At 43.1% G+C, this 18,246-nt stretch overlaps 1 protein-coding gene and 1 non-coding gene across 2 annotated transcripts in view; one reads left to right on the forward strand and one right to left on the reverse strand.

The window, feature by feature from the left end:
- The window catches only part of LOC126482058 (carboxyl-terminal PDZ ligand of neuronal nitric oxide synthase protein), a 948,220-nt gene that overhangs the window by 518,544 nt on the left and 411,430 nt on the right, over positions 1-18,246 (reverse strand). The gene's annotated exons all lie outside the window — the stretch shown is intronic.
- On the forward strand, positions 15,079-15,153 carry Trnat-ugu (transfer RNA threonine (anticodon UGU)). Its single transcript has one exon. It is a non-coding gene; the product is annotated as a tRNA-Thr (tRNA).

Below are 18,246 nucleotides of genomic sequence, written 5' to 3' on the forward strand. Positions count from 1 at the left end.
TTAAGTGATTAGATACTTTTTCATCTACAAAAATGTTATTTTTTTCTATGAACTTATATGTTTATAGCTCGTTAGTTAAAATCAGATTATTGGATCTGTATATACAGTTAGGTTTTCTTTCTAAATCCTGAATATTTAATGAAATATAAACCCTAAGATCAATCACAACAGAACACTCCGTCTTCTCGTAGCTATATCGTTGCTTAATCAACTTATAAATACTACATGTATTAGTTAACAAGTTGTTTCACTCGCAGAAGACCTCATTTGTCTGTTCAATTGCTCGTAAAATTGGCTAGGAGTACATAAAGGAGACTTAACGGCGCGTGTAAATAGCGAAAAATGCTGGTCAGCTCCAATGATACAGCAGATATCAGATTCAGGAGACCATTTGGCAAGGAAACAGCTATATCCACTGCAATATTCGTCGTTCTGCGCCACTGTTCATGTGATATAAGGGAAGAGCAGCTGACAGAATACGTTGCCTCTTATATAATCTGTTACATGTTGTCTGTCTAGTATTTTCACCACGGAAAAGTGTATTGGACGAGTAACTTGGAAGTAATGTTTGTTGGAAAAAAGGAAACTTCTTGAAATATTCCACGACACTTTATTTTCCGTGTGTATTTACCTCCCAGATACCCCGTGTGTAAATAAAAATTTACGCTACAAATCTCTAGCTTTAATTTGCTGTTCTGTACATTACCAGTATTATTAAAAATTTGCATATACGTGAAGATCAAAGAACAGGAGCAGTAATCTTATTGTAGCAATGAGAATTACGTATGATATGAAACGTCATTGCACAGGGCGAGTGCTAGTTATTGGATGCTAGTTATTATACGAGTTCCCCATTATTTTGTCTAAAATAAGCAGTAATTTGTTAGCGTCACATAGATATTTACAGTTAACTCCATGAATCAAATGGTTCAAACGGCTCTGAGCACTATGTGACTTAACATCTGAGGTCATCAGTACCCTAGAACATAGAGCTACTTGAACCTAACTAACCTAAGGACATCACACACATCCATGCCCGTAGTAGGATTCGACCATGCGACCGTAGCAGTCCCGTGGTTCCAGACTGAAGTGCCTAGAACTGCTCGGCCACAACGGCCGTCTCCATGAATCCGTATCTACATATACAAGATGAGTCACCTGAAACTTGCGTCCCTTTTATTTCGCGACTGCTTCGAAATATCGGAAAGTAGTTTATGCAAATAATAGTGGGAAGAAGAGCACAAAATTTGTTGTATGAGTAATACTCGTAGCTCTCGTGCCATTGAGATGCTCTTAACATCATTCGAAAGTTCTTGCAACACGAGTACAGTGATATAACGATGGGAGTTTTAGTGTCGTGATGATGTGGGAGAGAAAGGACTGTGCTAAGAAAAATTTGTTCCAGTGGAAAACTTATTATAAATTTTAAAAGACAGTACTGCAAAAAATATAAGGAAAAGTACTCATACTCATGGCGACAAAGCTTAACAATAAAAAAGTAGTGAATTACGTATCAAAATGACATAAGAAAGTTAATACGACGTGAGTTAAAACAGGAAAAATACAATTAGGAGACGGCGGTAGTCCGCAAGACTAGATCCGAACTCCACCTGGCAAACTTCAGAATATCTCTCGACCTCACAGTAAACTTACTATATAACAAGATTCTGAAGATAATCTGATTAAATTGTCAATAACCAAATATTTAATCTCCATAAATACAATACATATATCTGTACCGACGGAAAACAAAACGCAACACCAAAAAATAGTTGATGTAGAGTAATGGGGCTGTGGGAATTTATTTGTCTAGGTAACGTATTTAAGTGATTGCCATTACAGTATCACAGGTTAATGTAAACTCCAGATAAGCCATTGCAAATGTGAAGTGCTGGTACATTAATAACCGGTGTAACCACCAGAATGTTCATACAAACATGAAATCCTCCATGTAATATGTTGTGCAGGTACCGGATGTCAGCTGGTGAGATGGAGTTCCAATCCCGTTGCACTTCGTCGCTCAGTACAGGGACAGTTACTGCTATTTGTAGATGACTCTGGAATTGTCGTTTGATGATGTCCCGTATGAGCTCGGTTGGATACAGATCTGGTACTAGGACAAAGTGTCGACAATCTGTGAGCATGTTGGTTTACAACAGCGGTATATGGGTGAGCGTTATCCTGTTGGAAAACACCACTGGAATGCTGTTCACGAATGGCAGCACAACAGGTCGAATAACCAGATTGACGTACGAATTTGCATTCAGGGTGCGTGGCTCAACCATGAGAGTCCTCCTGCTATCGTATGAAACCGCACGCCACACATAACTCCAGGTATACGTCCAGTGTATCTAGCAGGCAGACCGAATGGTTGCAGGTTCTCAGCTAGCCTCCTACCCAACACACGTTCATCACGGGCACCGAGGCAGAGCCAACGTTCATCAGAAAACACAGCAGACCTCCACCCTGCCCCCCAATGAGGTCTCACTTGGAACCACTAAGGTCGCAAATGGCGGCGGTTTTGGGTCAGTAGAATACACGCTACAGTATGTCTGACTCGGAGTAGCCTTTGATGTAGCTGACTTGTAACAGTGCGTTGTATTACTTCAGTGCCAACTGCGGCTCAAATTGCTAGTACAGATGCAGTATGACGAGCCTCTGGTCTTCCCTCTCGGTAGTGAACCGTGGCCATTCAGAGCTCGGTCTTCTTGCGACCGTACATTCTCGTGAACACCGCTGCCAGCAACCATTTTCAGTGGCTGCATTCCTGCCACTTCGTCCAGCAATCATACGGAAGAAACATACAGCTTCACGTAGCCCTGTTACACGCCTTCGTTTAATCTCAGTGAGGTGTTGATGATGACGTCTATGTCGTCTTAAAGGCGTTCTTGAGTAACATCCATCAACCACGTCCAAACTCAAAGGTAATTAACGCTCACGACCGTTATAGTGTATATTTAAGGCAAAGTTGTTTTACAATCTATGAGAAGCGCTGTAACGCCAGTCTTATGTGACTGGTGCGGAATTGGAATAGACATCATCTTTCAGATGTCGAAACAGGTCTACCAACTTTCGTTTATATCACAAAAGTCCTTCTTAGTGTTGCGACGTATTTCTGTCAATGTATATACGTAATATGAAATATAAGGTATTAAGCTTTCAATAACATACAACAGGTCAAGTCCGGTACCAAGATAATTAACATAACACAAAACAAATCCAATGACAATGGCTTGAAATTTTACAAATAATATTAGGAACACCACTAACCTAGTCGGACACTCGCCACTGCCTTTGGACGGCAGCACGATTCTTCAAATGCAGTCGAGCGAGTGTGGTGCCTATAACGGGCTGATGTGAACATTTGACAGAACGCGGTGGCTCGGCAGGCGCCCTTTGCGCTGCTCAGCTGCAGCACGAAAACTCCGAAATAGGTTGAGAGCGAGCGGAAGGTACTCTCAAAGCAGACAGGCGGGCCAGTTGCGCGCTGGATCGGAGCGACACAAGGGTTGTTGCTAGGCAAGAACGTCAAGATTATCACAGGGGAAAAGCCTCTAATAATGTTGTGAGACTACTGCAGGCTACTGTAGGACATTGTAAGTAAGTGTAGAATGTTGTTGTTGTTGTGGTCTTCAGTCCTGAGACTGGTTTGATGCAGCTCTCCATGCTACTCTATCCTGTGCAAGCTTCTTCATCTCCCACTACTTACTGCAACCTACATCCATCTGAATCTGCTTAGTGTATCGATCTCTTGGTCTCCCTCTACGATATTTACCCTCCACGCTGCCCTCCAATGCTAAATTTGTGATCCCTTGATGCCTCAAAACATGTCCTACCAACCGATCCCTTCTTCTAGACAAGTTGTGCCACAAACTTCTCTTCTCCCCAATCCTATTCAATACCTCCTCATTAGTTACGTGATCTACCCACCTTATCTTCAGCATTCTTCTGTAGCACCACATTTCGAAAGCTTGTATTCTCTTCTTGTCCAAACTGGTTATCGTCCATGTTTCACTTCCATACATGGCTACACTCCATACAAATACTTTCAGAAACGACTTCCTGACACTTAAATCTATACTCGATGTTAACAAATTTCTCTTCTTCAGAAACGCTTTCCTTGCCATTGCCAGTCTACGTTTTATATCCTCTCTACTTCGACCATGTAGAATACAGTAGCTTTACTATTAGTTTTTGTCAGTTAAGGTCGTACACGCATAGCCTGTACGTTAGGTGTGTTGCATACCTATCAGGTGTGACTTCAGTTTCTTTACATATGAAGGGCTTATTTGAATAGTGGTACAAATCCACTTAAAAAAAAAAAAAAATGGTTCAAATGGCTCTGAGCACTATGGGACTTAACATCTGTGGTCATCAGTCCCCTAGAACTTAGAACTACTTAAACCTTACTAACCTAAGGACATCACACACATCCATGCCCGAGGCAGGATTCGAACCTGCGACAGTAGCGGTCGTGCGGCTCCAGACTGAGCGCCTAGAACCACTAGACCACCGCGGCCGGCAAATCCACTTTCCTTCATTATGAGATACAGAGTCCTAAAGTTAAATGAGCGCTGAAAAATTTGCAGTTGAGATACCAGAAATGTTGAAGCATATGGCTTCTTGCTAGAGATGAACATTTCTTTCTATTTCTTTGGACCATTAATGTCAGAATCATTATAGACAGAAAAGTGGAGGTAATGGACTTGTACGACTATTGAAATAAGCCCTTCATATTCTCCTAAAAACCAGAAGCGATAAACACTCTAGAAACTGAGTGAGGATACGTAAAAGGCGAAATAATCTATGGAACATTTTTGTTTTACATAGTAATCTCCCTGCCTACATCTTAAAAGAGAAAAGTATTTATAGAAAAATTGAAACTGTCAATGTTTAATTCAGGTTTTATTCGAAAAGAGCCGAATTATAACTGGAAACAAAGTTATATTGTAGTAAAACTAAAGAAAACATACAGATTTATCATAAAATTATAGAGCTAGAAAACGCAATTTTCTCAACAGAAAGGCAAAAATAAAAGAAACTGCAAAACAAAAATATATCAAGCATCACTGCAATATTTCTTCGAATTTATATAAAACTTTTTCCGTTATTCATAAATAAATTTTGCATTCATAAGTAATAACAAGAAACTCTTGCCTTTGATCGTGATCAAGAATATTTTATTTAGTACAAAATACCATACTAATAATATACATTTTTTGTGTTTGGGCCTGTAAACTGTACATGCATCGAAATTATTTACTTTGGTTACTTAAACGACAGAAGTTAGGTGGTCAACAAATTTTTTGTCGTTAAAATTCAGCTTATATTCCGTAGGAGTATAACATACACATGGACTGTCCGCAGTTCGTGGTCGTGCGGTAGCGTTCTCGCTTCCCGCGCCCGGGTTCGATTCCCGGCGGGGTCAGGGATTTTCTCTGCCTCATGATGACTGGGTGTTGTGTGATGTCCTTAGGTTAGTTAGGTTTAAGTAGTTCTAAGTTCTAGGGGACTGATGACCATAGATGTTAGGTCCCATAGTGCTCAGAGCCATTTGAACCATTTTTTGAACACAGTGGACTATCTCTGTTATTTATGTAGCGTATCAAAACTGTGTCGATATGACCCGATACACGGATCAAGCGCTTGGTGATTGAGAGGCAAAGCGACAGGAATTGGGAAATTGGCGCATTGCATTGTAAACAGCGCCAAATGAGGTTCTCATTCCAGACTACACTTTTGGAACTTATTTCCTCAAATGCTGTTCCCTTAAACACATTTGAAATTGTTTTCGACATGCGCTGCTGATTCACTACAAATTTGCAACTAGTTCTATTTGCAACAAGAGGAAAGACTTTTTATCGTAGCTGCTTAGCCTTATCGTCTTGCTCAATACATATCTTGGCATGAGAGTCCCACTTGGCGGAATTTACAACGCAATGGCCAATTGTGAGTCACTCGACTTTCAACTGTAACACGTTTCTCCGATACCTTAGTGAAAAGTTCAACATCAACATAAAGGAGCGTTTAATCACTGTACTCTTCTTTTTAAGAGGTTTCGGATGCCACGTTGATGTAAGATATACTAGAGACTTATATGCCCCTCTGCGTAGTATCATTTGCCGAAAATCTCGGTTCTATATCTCGAACCGTTCACGGAATATAAAGGGTGCACGATTTTGGTGGGTCACCCCGTTTACTACGGAGTTCACAGTTCAGTGCGCAGCCACTTTACGTCCAGTTACGCACTCCGTCCCAACAGTGTTGAGACGGAGCTTATTCTTGGCGTAGAAGCGACAGGAGTGCAGTAACTACAGTGACAACGTGTGCTAACAACAGAAGTGCATTCGACCAATTGGTTGTGAACAGGCGGTGCTAAGTACTGGACGTGTGTATGTCAACGTTACTGTGTCACAAATCGGAAGGGAACAACTGTTTAAGACAACAGTGTTTTGAAGAAGAGAAAAGTCTGCGCAAGGTTTGTCCCATGTATCTTGACTCCTGAACAAAAATAATGACGCGTTGACACCTGCCGCGTCATGATTGAAAAGCAAAACGCTGACAGTTCTTTTGTGGAAAGAAGATTATCGTGGTTAACGAGACTTGGTGTAATCGATACGAATGTGCTTCAAACGATAAAATGCAGAAATTCACATGACGCCATTCATGTCAAATGGTTCAAATGGCTCTGAGCTCTATGGGACTTAACATCTCAGGTCATCAGTCCCCTAGAACTTAGAACTACTTAAACCTAACTAACCTAAGAACATCACACACATCCATGCCCGAGGCGGGATTCGAGCCTGCGACCGTAGCGCTCGCGCGGTTCCAGACTGAAGCGCCTAGAACCGCTCGGCCACCAGCGGCCGGCACATTCATATCAATGTGAAGAGTGAGTTGAACAGCTAGAAGAAATTTTATGACAGTTTCAAATGGTTGTATGAGCGTCCTGTGCGTCGTACTGTATTGGGAGAAGACTGTCTAGAACACATGAGTCCAGTCTCGAAACTTTTGGGACTGACTTGGTATTTTTCCATATACAGCAATGGATGTAGGACTGTGTATATGATTCTTTATACGCTTTGTTCTTACTCTCGAGATACATAATGGAGGCTGAAGAATTGGTTCACGCTATTCCTCGAACGCTGGTGCTGAAACTCGCCTGTCGTTCGAAGATGAGTTTTTAAGCTCACTGACCATATCTGTTACAGTATAGTATGAACCACTACCTCTTAGGATACTGGCCATGCAGCTGCGAATTTCTACGATATCTGCGGTGATGCTAACTTGATATTATTGTACAACAATAAATCTTCGCGGTAAACGTACCATGAAATCTCATTAACACTTTTCTTGACTGGACTGCAGCGTCATCTCACGAAATACTTAAAAGTCTGAAATATGGCGACCTTCTCAGGACGTAGAATTATTTAGCTACTGATGGGGAGATGGCGGAGAGAGGGTGAGGAGAGGGCTGCTTGTGTTTTTAACAATGTCATAAGAACTCTGGCGTCATATTTATTGGATTTTTTTGCCATTAAAATTCGAGTGGTCGGTGTTAGAAGGGAGATGTGAAACATGCGTCTTACTGTGCATGGGTAAAACGGCTTGCTAGTAAATGTTGGCCGCCGGTGAATAGCCAAAAAAATTTGTGCGTGATGTGTTTTCTACTGAGTCAGAGGGCCAGTGTAATCCACAAAATTTGCCGTCGTTGATATTATTACAACATCAGGAACACAGTCTACTGAAGCGATGCACAACATTCATGATTCCTTCCATGCCTTAAAGAAAACGAGAAAGGGGTGTGACTTTGCTTGATAACAGTGCACTTGTCTAATCAGGCCGTGAGTTAGCTCATGTGGAAGGTATCCAGGGTGTGAAGGATAGCTGTTTACAATGTGGTGGACGGGCGGTCGACAGCGACAATTTGACACTTACGATCCATCCAGTCGGGAAACAACATCAAATTGGACAACGAGGACTTGGTGAAAAGCAATGGTTCTGAATGTTTGATGCGAAAACCCTTAAAAATTTTCGAATAAGACCGACTTATTGCCGTTCCACTTCTTATTGTTCATGTATACACATTTGCAGCCGTCTGACGCTAGCGGGCAGCGAATTGTAGCCTGCAATGTGGCGGTGTGTAACGTAACTGTTTCAGTGCGTGAGAAACAGCGTGCTGTAATCGGGTTTCGAATTATAAGAGTTGGTTCACACATGAACACCCTCTCCTTCAGCAAACACACGAGCGCTAAGACATCTGCAACAATCCGACGTCGTTGGTTCACAGTCATCGATCATCCTCTGACGAGTCCCCCGACTTAGCCCCATCCGATTTTCATCTGTTCCCAAAACTTAAAGAACACCTTCTAGGACTACTCTGAGGGTACTGAAGCAGTGCAAGCGGAAGTGAGGTCGTGGTTCCGTCAAGAAAGGGAGGTCCACTGGGGGCCGAACCGCACTCTAACCCTGGGTTCCGCGTGGGGCGGCGGTGGGGTGGGTGGAGTGATGTGGCCTGTTGTGGGATTGTGAACCACTGAGGGCTACGGCGGGACGAAGCCTCTTCGTCGTTTCTAGGTCCCCAGTTTAATACAACTGGGGTAATGAACAGAATAAATCAGAATAACGTTATAACTTCGTTTCAGAACCGCTGGAGACTATGGATGCCTTACAGCAACATACGAATATTCAGAAAATATCCCTGAAAAACTTTCGAAATTTTGTTTCTGTACTTCAGGTTCCCTCTACATATTATTACAATGAATACGTCTATTGTGCTGTAAGAATATGGATTCTAAGGTGCCGGCCGGTGTGGCCGTGCGGTTCTAGGCGCTTTAGTCTGGAACCGCGTGACTGCTACGGTCGCAGGTTCGAATCATGCCTCGGGCATGGATGTGTGTGATGTCCTTAGGTTAGTTAGGTTTAACTAGTTCTAAGTCTAGGGGACTGATGATCACAGAAGTTAAGTCCCATATTGCTCAGAGCCATTTGAACCATTTTTGATTCTAAGGTACGCAAGGGAATGCACAAAGTGTATAGGTCAGACACGTCTTTTCTGTCGGATGAGCCAGCGGAAAGAAGCAGCAGAGTAAATGTGCTGTGCTCCTGAAGAGGATCAAGGGTAGCAGCGAGGAATTTCCCTAAGTACTTATGGTGAAAGTGCGTAAAACTATGCTCAATCGCAACGCACCAAGAAGGAATTATGCAGATTGGTCACAAACTGATATTCAAACAGATATCGGCGGCATTGAAACTTTGGCGACTGAGGGATGAATGTGTGACACTGCGCGCAGTTTTACCGCGCAGCTGATAAGAATAGTAAGCAGGTAAGCAGGGGCATCTCTATACCAGGCCATAAAATCTTTACGAATATGATTCTGTGTGCACAGTTGGACAGTAACTATGCGTCACAGACAGGCACGGGAACAATGTACTTAGATGTCAGCAATTGAGAGGGGACGTGTAATTGAGCTCAGAGAAGTCGGTTGAAGTAATCGCGAATCGCTCGACATCTAAATAGGTGCGAGGACACTGTCCGACGATGTTGGTGGGAATGGGTTAACCATGGCCGAAAACAGCGTCAAGAAGCAAGGGGTCAGTCTAGAGAGACGTGAGGACCGAGAAATCGTCAGAGAGGCGCTCATAGTCCAGGATTCGTCATTGTCTTCGATCCGTCGTGCCAACAGTGCTTCAGTGACCACAAGTGCCATTAATGGGTGTCTCATAGAAAGTGGGCTGAGATCACGGCGTCCCTTGCGCCAACTACACCAACAAGCCCGTTTGCACTGATGTCGGGCACATTCGCTCTGAAATCTCATTGACTGGAGTAAAATTGTTTTCAGTGATGAGTCCCGCTTCGAACTGAGCCTCGAGGACAAGCGAAGACTTGTCTGGAGACGACTCGGATGACTGTGGAATACGAATCTGAGTGTAGCACACCATACAGCCCGCCAGCAAGGAATGATCCTCTGTGGTGTCATTGGTGTCATTTCTTTTCAGAGCAAGACCCATTTAGTTGTCATCCACGACACCCTTACAACACAGCGGTACGTCGACGATATTCCACACTCGTTTCGTTTCCCTTTATGGCAAGCTATCCTGGGCTTACATTTCAGCAAGACAATGCCCGCCCGCAGACAGCGGGAATTCGTACTCCTTCTCTTCGTGCTTTCCAAACCCCTCTCGGCCAGCAAGCTCACAGAGTCTCTCCCGAACTGAGAACTTTTGGAACACTAGGCTGGGCCCTCCAATCACCTGGGGATTTTGAAGAACATACTCGCTAATCGCACAGAATTTGGCACGATATCCCTTAGGAGGAAATCAAACATCAATCAACGCCCTTGCATAAGGGCCAGAGGTTTGCTTGGTTCAAATGGCTCTGAGCACTATGGGACGTAACTGCTGAGGTCATCAGTCCCCTAGAACTTAGAACTACTTAAACCTAACTAACCTAAGGACATCACACACATCCATTCCCGCGGCGGGATTCGAACCTGCGACCGTAGTGGTCGCACGGTTCCAGACTGTAGCGCCTAGAACCGCTCGGCCACTCTGGCCGGCGGCCAGAGGTTGACCAGCGTTGTTATTGACTTGCTCAATTTGGGAAGCTCTTTCCCTTGAATAAATTATCCAATTTTTCTGAAATTGTAATTACTTGTTTGTCTATACATGTGCATCATACATACCGATTTCTGTCCCACTCGGAAAATTCCTTCGCAGTGCGCCTTTTTTTATCTTCTTTTAGAGTCTAGTTGCGCTCCATCATTGTGCAAATGTGTATTGGGTTCCACTGTCTTTTGCGGCTCTCACGTAATACGTTTAGTTCTACATAGCTACCTCTTTTTAGGTCCCGCGGGCAAATGTTCAAAATCGAAAAAGTTCGTCACAAAAACATCACTTGGAATACGTTATTTATAATGCTGCGATACGAAGATCTAACGTGAGCCTCTCTGACGCAAGACCGCAAGAGACGGCACTACAGCAGAGAGTGAGTTTTTAACGCATTTCTCTGCGTCGCTCCGAGGCCTGCTGTTCCGCCCGTCTCCTCCCTTCCTTTGTCACCGCCGCGGTTGCAGTCAGAACAAAAGGCTCATTAATTTTCTGTCGGCCGCACGAAACCTGCAAGCGCGTCTTTTGAAAAAGTAGCAAAGCACAAAGGTTTACCGGGCAGGCGAGGGCCGAAGAAAGACTGCGTTGTGGTCGTGTTGGCCAGCCGGGCTCGTTCGCCAGCCAGTCAGAGCAAGACGACGACGGCGACTCGACGCTTTTCGAGCGCGCCACATTCTCAGATGAGCGTCAAGAGCCGAGGAGAGCTGTGTCGTTATCCACACAGTTCATACCACCACCCGGTGTCTACAGGGAATGTTTTCCCTAGATGAAAGTGACTGACATCGCGTCCTGGCGATGTGGTGGAATGTCAGCATTGGCAGCATGAGATACTAATTAAATCACTCAATACGAAAATGCCAAAAGCAGATCGACGTGCAAAAAATGTGAGGGCCTTGTAGGGTAAGTGAAGCTTGTTGTTCAATTTTGTTTTTTTGTAGTCTACGCATGAGGATGTCATTATTGTTCGACTTCACACAGCTCTTAGAAGCATCAGACAATACGTGATAAGAATATAATACCATTATCTACATGTCTATACAAGGTGTTAAGGTAATAAGTGCAGATATTCTTATTCGCGACTGAAGACAGTGTCCTGAACAACATTGTATCGGTATTTACTTTATCTGCAGGTTAATTATTTTACGTATTAGGAGTAATATGTTTTTAAGTCGTTTAGTACTGAAACGCCTCGTTAAATCCGCAAGACAGAACAGGTAGTTGGAATTGTGGAAAGGGGCCAAAAACGAGCGGCTGTCAGTTACACTCGAACTCATATAACTTTATTTAGTTGCTCAAACATTACAGCGGAAAATTCCGAGCTTAACTATCGACTGAATATGTCACACAGCCTTATGGCTTAAGGGCACAACCTCTTAAATTTTTAAAACCGCTGAAGGCCCAAGATTTAAAACACAACTGCGATAAATTTTCAAAATGCAGAAAGCGCACGGTTTTATCCTTAAATAATATTTCAAATGAGGCTGAAGGCCCAAACAATCTAAGACTTGACAAAAAAGGAATTTTAGTTTCAAGACGGCTGAAAGCCCATGATTAAAAACCACAGCTACAATGAACTTTAAAAAGGCAGAAGGCCTAAAGCGTTATCCAAAGAAATGTTTTAAATGAGGCTGAAAGCCCAAACAATGCAAAACTTGACAAGTAGGGAACTTTCAATTTTAAAGCGGATGAAGGCCCATTATTTAAAATCCAACTAAAAGCTTGCCAATTCAAACCATCGGCCATGAGCCATTAAAATAGGCAATCAAACACCAATAAGAAAAGACAGTACAGCCAGCGGAGCTCAGAAGTTTCTGGGGATCGGTCCGCACTTGAAATATTAACGTTCGCTCAGGGGTGACGGGTGGTCGGTCCAACTATATCCGATCCTCCGGCAACCCAACCAAGAGACAGTCAACGGACCCACCGACAAGACGACTAGCTTTCCACTCGACCAGTACACAAGGAACTCCCAAGCCAAAACATAAAAGGCGTACCCGCCCACAACCAAATAAGCATAAGCTGTCAAAACTACACACACGTGTTGGACAGCGACAACACGGTGAGGAAAGGACACTGCCTCAATTTTACGTCAGCGGCCAGGGCAGGTAATCGGAACGCTAACGGCCACAAGGCAGAAAACTCCGTTGGTGCACTTGGACTTCAAATAACCAAAGTACAGTTAAACTCCACCGGATGGTGGCCAAACTTTCGCCAACTCGAACACTTGCTGTTGCTCACGGGAATACGCCCAACAGCCAACCATGAAAACCAACGGCACAGTGTGAACAGACTGGCTTCAGTAATTAAATCTCCACTCAACTTTGATGTCTTGGGTCTGTGAGTCACGAACCTCGTAGCAATCGGAACAGCTCCCTCACACTCCGACACTGCGTAGAGACCGCCACCGGGCCTGGCCCACTGCGCCGCGCGGAGATTTCCTGTCTGATCCACGCCAACCGACCGAATGCCGCACACCGGCTAGCCGGAAAGTATAAGCACCAGAGCAAAGATAGTACAAAGTGCGAATATCGATACACACCGCTGCTGCCACATGTAGAAGGAGGAAGAACCACGGCATAACCGCAATAACCGCGGGCAATCAAACGCAGAGTAACAGTCAAAGTTTAAACCAATACATAACCTTGGGCCAGCACGGCTCAAGTACCTCCAATTGCATGTGGCAAGAGCAAGCTATTAATGCTTACCTATCACAGGGCAGCAGGTCAGGTGTTGAAGTGCAGACACGTGGACGAAAAACACCTAGTCTATTTCATAGCTGTAGTCCACATAGTGGTGCAATTACGACCGTGCAGAAAACATCCGGTAGTAAATTATGTGACTTTTGTGGGAAGATTGTAACTCACAGATGAAAAACAACTAACACACTGCAGCGGGTATACGTTAATATACTAATAATCTAGATATCTGCACTTCTATCCCCATCACCCCGTATGTACATCACAACCAATCTTAAGGTGTCTGGGGCGGGTACTTCGTGTTCCCCTATCACATACCCTCTTTCGTGTACCATACGTGAATAACGTGTGGGGAAACTGACTGCTGGTGAGCTGTACTGTGAGCTCGAACCATATACACTATCTAACCAAAAATATTCAGAAACCTGTATGTACTGTGGAATTCACCACTAGGTAACACGAGCGGCGGATCACTATCTTAAAAGGAGCCAAGAAGTTTCGTGTTGTCAGTAGAGGAGCTGCAACATCAGAATGGGTAGGTCAGGAGGGCTCAGTGACCTCAAACATGGAATAGCCATAGGATGCCACCTGAGTAAAAGATTCGTCATGGACATTTCAACACTTCTAAAGTTGCCGAAGTCGACAGATGGGGATGTGGCTGTGAAGTGCAAACGGGTAGAAACAACTGCAGCTAAACGGGAACCTGACAGAACTCACGTACTGATGGGCGTGGGCAGTCGATCATTCAGCAGGGTGGTTGTAAAAAAATCTCATGATATCAGTTTATAGAACCATTCGTGAATTCGCCAAAGAGCAGTCCAGCTAGCTGAATGAGCTTAGGGTGTTAAAAGAAAGGGGTGCAATGTTCGAGCAGGTTCTTATAAGGCACGAATTTGTGTAGTCAGTGCCAAGCGAATCTTGACATGACGTAAAGAGCAACATCACTGGACAGTAGAGGATTGGAAACGTATTTGGAGTGTTGAACTACACTATGCCCCAAGCCATGGAAGTAATTTTGACGGATGGCAGGAGAACTCTACCTGCCATCGTTGTAGTGTCAACAGGAAAGTACAGAGGAGATGGTGTTACGATGTAGGGTTGTTTTTCGTGATTAGTGTGTGGTACCCTTATTGCGTCAAATAAGGCTCCAAATGCAGAAGGATATCAACACATTTTACAGCACTGTGAACTGTGTAGAGTAGAGGATCAATTTCAGTGACAGTTCCTGTTTGTTTATGCAAGACAATGCACACTGTTATAAAGCTGCGTCTGTGAGGCAATGATTTGTGGACAATAACATTCCTAAAATGCGCTGGCCTACCCAGAGACCCGGTCTGGACGCAATGGAATACCTATTATTTGAGTCAGAATATCGACTTTAGTCCAGACCCCTGCGTCCTACGTCACTATCCTCCCTCTGGTTTCGGCTCTTGAGGAAGAATGGTCTGCCATTCCTCCAAAAACATTCAGGCACCTGACAGAAAGTATCCCCAGCAGATCTCAAGCCTTCATAAAGGTGAAGAGTGGACACACGCCATATTAATATCCACTAATAGGTGGATATGGCTTCCCGGCCATTGAACTTCTTGTGCGAACGCACACGCTATGCCCGAACACTTACGGGACTTGGTAGATTAATCTACCACGAGTAATGAGTATGATGGGCAAACATCTTTTAGGCGCACTACGAATGTAGTGGTGTGGACATGTTGGGAATGTGGATCTCACGGGAAGCGTGCAAGGAATAAGTCCCTGCAGACGCACTATCTTCTGTGCCCGCGGTGGCTCAGGTGGATAGAGCGTCTGCCATGTAAGCGGGAGATCCCGGGTTCGAGTCCCGGTCGGGGCACACATTTTCAACATGTCCCCAATGAAGTACATCAACGCCTATTTGCAGCTAGGGTGTCTATTTAATTATCATTTCATGATTAATTCTTGCAGGGTAAGCCAGCTGAAGGATTAATGTTGCTGAATTACTAGCTGAAATCGAAAAGTCACAATCCTGAAAAATCTACAATATTGTATCTGGGAACAGAAATGTAACTGATTTTTTTTTCTAATAAATGAAAAGAGCAATATTTCTTACGTTCTATGAATTAATTTATTGCATTAACCTGTTTTTGGCTTATAAGGCCGTCATCACGCTTCAACTGACAGAGCTGGCTAAAGCCGGAAATAAGTTCAGCCGAAATTTTTCCAAACTATCTAACAGTCTTCAGAAAGGATAGATTAAATACAGTTGGTGGTGAAGTATTTATTGCTGTCAGAGGTAGTTTGCCTTGTAGCGAAATTGAAGTAGATAGCTCGTGTGAAATAGTATGGGTAGAGGTTATATACCTGACAATGGGACTAAACTGTTAATTGGATCGTTTTACCGAACCCCGACTCAGAAGATATAGTCGTCTCAGTTGTGCGACTGGATTCGTAATTTCCTGTCTGAAAGGTCACAGTTCGTAGTAATAGACGGAAAGTCATCGAGTAAAACAGAAGTAATATCTGGCTTTCCCCAAGGAAGTGTTATAGGTCCTCTATTGCTCCTGATCTATATTAACGACATAGGAGACTATCTGAGTAGCCGTCTTAGATTGTTTGCAGATGATGCTGTCATTTACCGTCTTGTAAAGTCATCAGATGATCAAAACTACGTGCAAAATGATGTGGATAAGATGTCTGTATGGTGCGCGAAGTGGCAATTGACCTTGAATAAGGAAAAGTGTGAAGTTATTCACATGAGTATTAAAAGAAGTCGGCTAAATTTCGAATAAATGCTAAGTCACACAAATCTGAAGGCTGTAAATTCAACTAAATACTTAGGGATTACAATTACAAATAACCTAAATTGGAACGATCACATATATAATATTGTGGGTAGAGCAAACCAAAGACTGCGATTCATTGGCAGAACACTTAGAACGTGCAACAGGTCTACTAAAGAGATTGCTTACACCACGCTCGTCCGCCCTATTCTGGAGTACTGCAGTGCGGTGTGGGATCCGCATCAGGTGGGACTGACGGATGACATCGAAAAAGTACAAAGAAGGGCTGCTCGTTTTGTATTATCGCGAAATAGGGGAGAACCTGTCACAGACATGATACGTGAATTGGAGTGGCAATCATTAAAACAAAGGCGTTTTTCGTTGCGACGGGATCTTCTCATGAAATTTCAGTCACCAATTTTCTCTTCTGATTGCGAAAACATTCTGTTGGCACCCACCTACATAGGGAGAAATGATCATCACGATCATAATATAAGTGCTCGTTTCTCCCGAGTCCCGTTCGTGAGTGGAACGGTAGAGAGACAGCTTGAAAGTGGTTCATTGAACCGTCTCCCAGGCACTTTATTGTGAATAGTAAAGTAATCACGTAGATGTAGATGTATATGTACGGTATTGTCGTCAAAGAAGGTACAATGTTCGTAAACAAAATTGGAAGAAAAAAAGTTACTCATCTGGATTGAGGCACAAACAGACAGTAAATGACGTCTTTGACGGTGTGGTGGAATGCAATTTGAGACTTAAAATGTTGAACAATAAATAAATATACAAGGAGAAACATTAACACCAAACTGGAAAACCGTGTTTACATAACAGTTTACATTAATAAACAATCCCAATAAAATATAATAAAACTAGTACTTGAGAAGCCTATTAAACATGGAAGGTGATACAGAAACCAATTACAGAATAGAATTAACAGTTCCAATAACAGAATATATTATTTGCATACGCAGTCTCAATAAGATAAAAAGAAATAAAGAAACGCAGGAAAATGGAGGAATATGAGAGAACACACAGTTAACATCATCTTTGACAGTGTGGCGGAACTGCCATTTCAAAAATAAAAAGTTAAATGCGAAGTAAACGTAAAGGGATCAAACAGGAAGAACATTAACGCTGTACTAGAAAAGTGAACCTATATAATAGTTTACATTAAATAAACAAACTAAATAAAATAAAATTAGTATTTGACGAGACTACTTCAAGAGGTACTGAACACGTAAAGTGATAAAGAAACCAACTAAAAAAAGGAATTAACAACTGTAGTAACAGAGTATATGGAGTACATAGGCAACCTCAGTGAAACAAAGCTACTAATGCAGGACATCAAGAGAGAAAAGCACAGTTAAACAGCATTAAATTTGTAGCAACGCCTGTTGTAGGGTTAACAAAACGTGAGGTACATCGTAAGCGAGGGAAACGGAAAGAATTCTCGTGGATTTTCGCACCTGCACGAGGTCACTTTTAAATTTATACATTTTATCGGTAATGTTTTACAAAACTGTCTGTCACATAAGGTGGACTCGCGAATTAACACTATAAAAACGCATCAATTGCAATTGTGTACATTATGCATGAAACATTAATGCAAGGGGCAAGGAAATAGTTGTACACATAATTGACAACGTAACATTCAGTTTCGAAAAGAAGGACGATAACGGAAATGTTTGAAAGAATCCTAGTAAACCATGCTGGTCTAAGTGATCCGCTCCTATCAGAGAGAGGACAAGTAAGCGTTAACAAGAATGTATTATGAAAACCTGGCCGAATACCGTCGTCTACGATGGTGCGAATCTCAGACCCATTCGCAAAGACGCCGAGTTCTGGTTAGCGCAAATCGTCCATAAGTCAGACAGTTCACAGTAGTGTGTGAGCTTAACGCAGAAAATTACAATAACAATGCGTTTCCTACGGGGAAGAGTGCTGTCTCACCCATTAAAATAACACGTGGCAGTATGTGGACCTACAATCCCTCAGCTTCTCCACCAGCTTTAAAGCAGAAAACTGGCCCTGGGGAACTTTCGCCCGCTAAGCCCCGACTGGCCGCCTCTACAAAGAACTCCGCGAAACATTAGTGTGGTCCTACAGCGTATCAGCCAAAAGACAGTACCACGAGACGGATCATCTGTCGACACATGCTCGTACCTTCAGAAATCTTGGCATAT

This window comes from Schistocerca serialis, chromosome 5 (genome assembly GCF_023864345.2).
Source record: "Schistocerca serialis cubense isolate TAMUIC-IGC-003099 chromosome 5, iqSchSeri2.2, whole genome shotgun sequence".
Lineage (NCBI taxonomy): Eukaryota > Metazoa > Arthropoda > Insecta > Orthoptera > Acrididae > Schistocerca > Schistocerca serialis.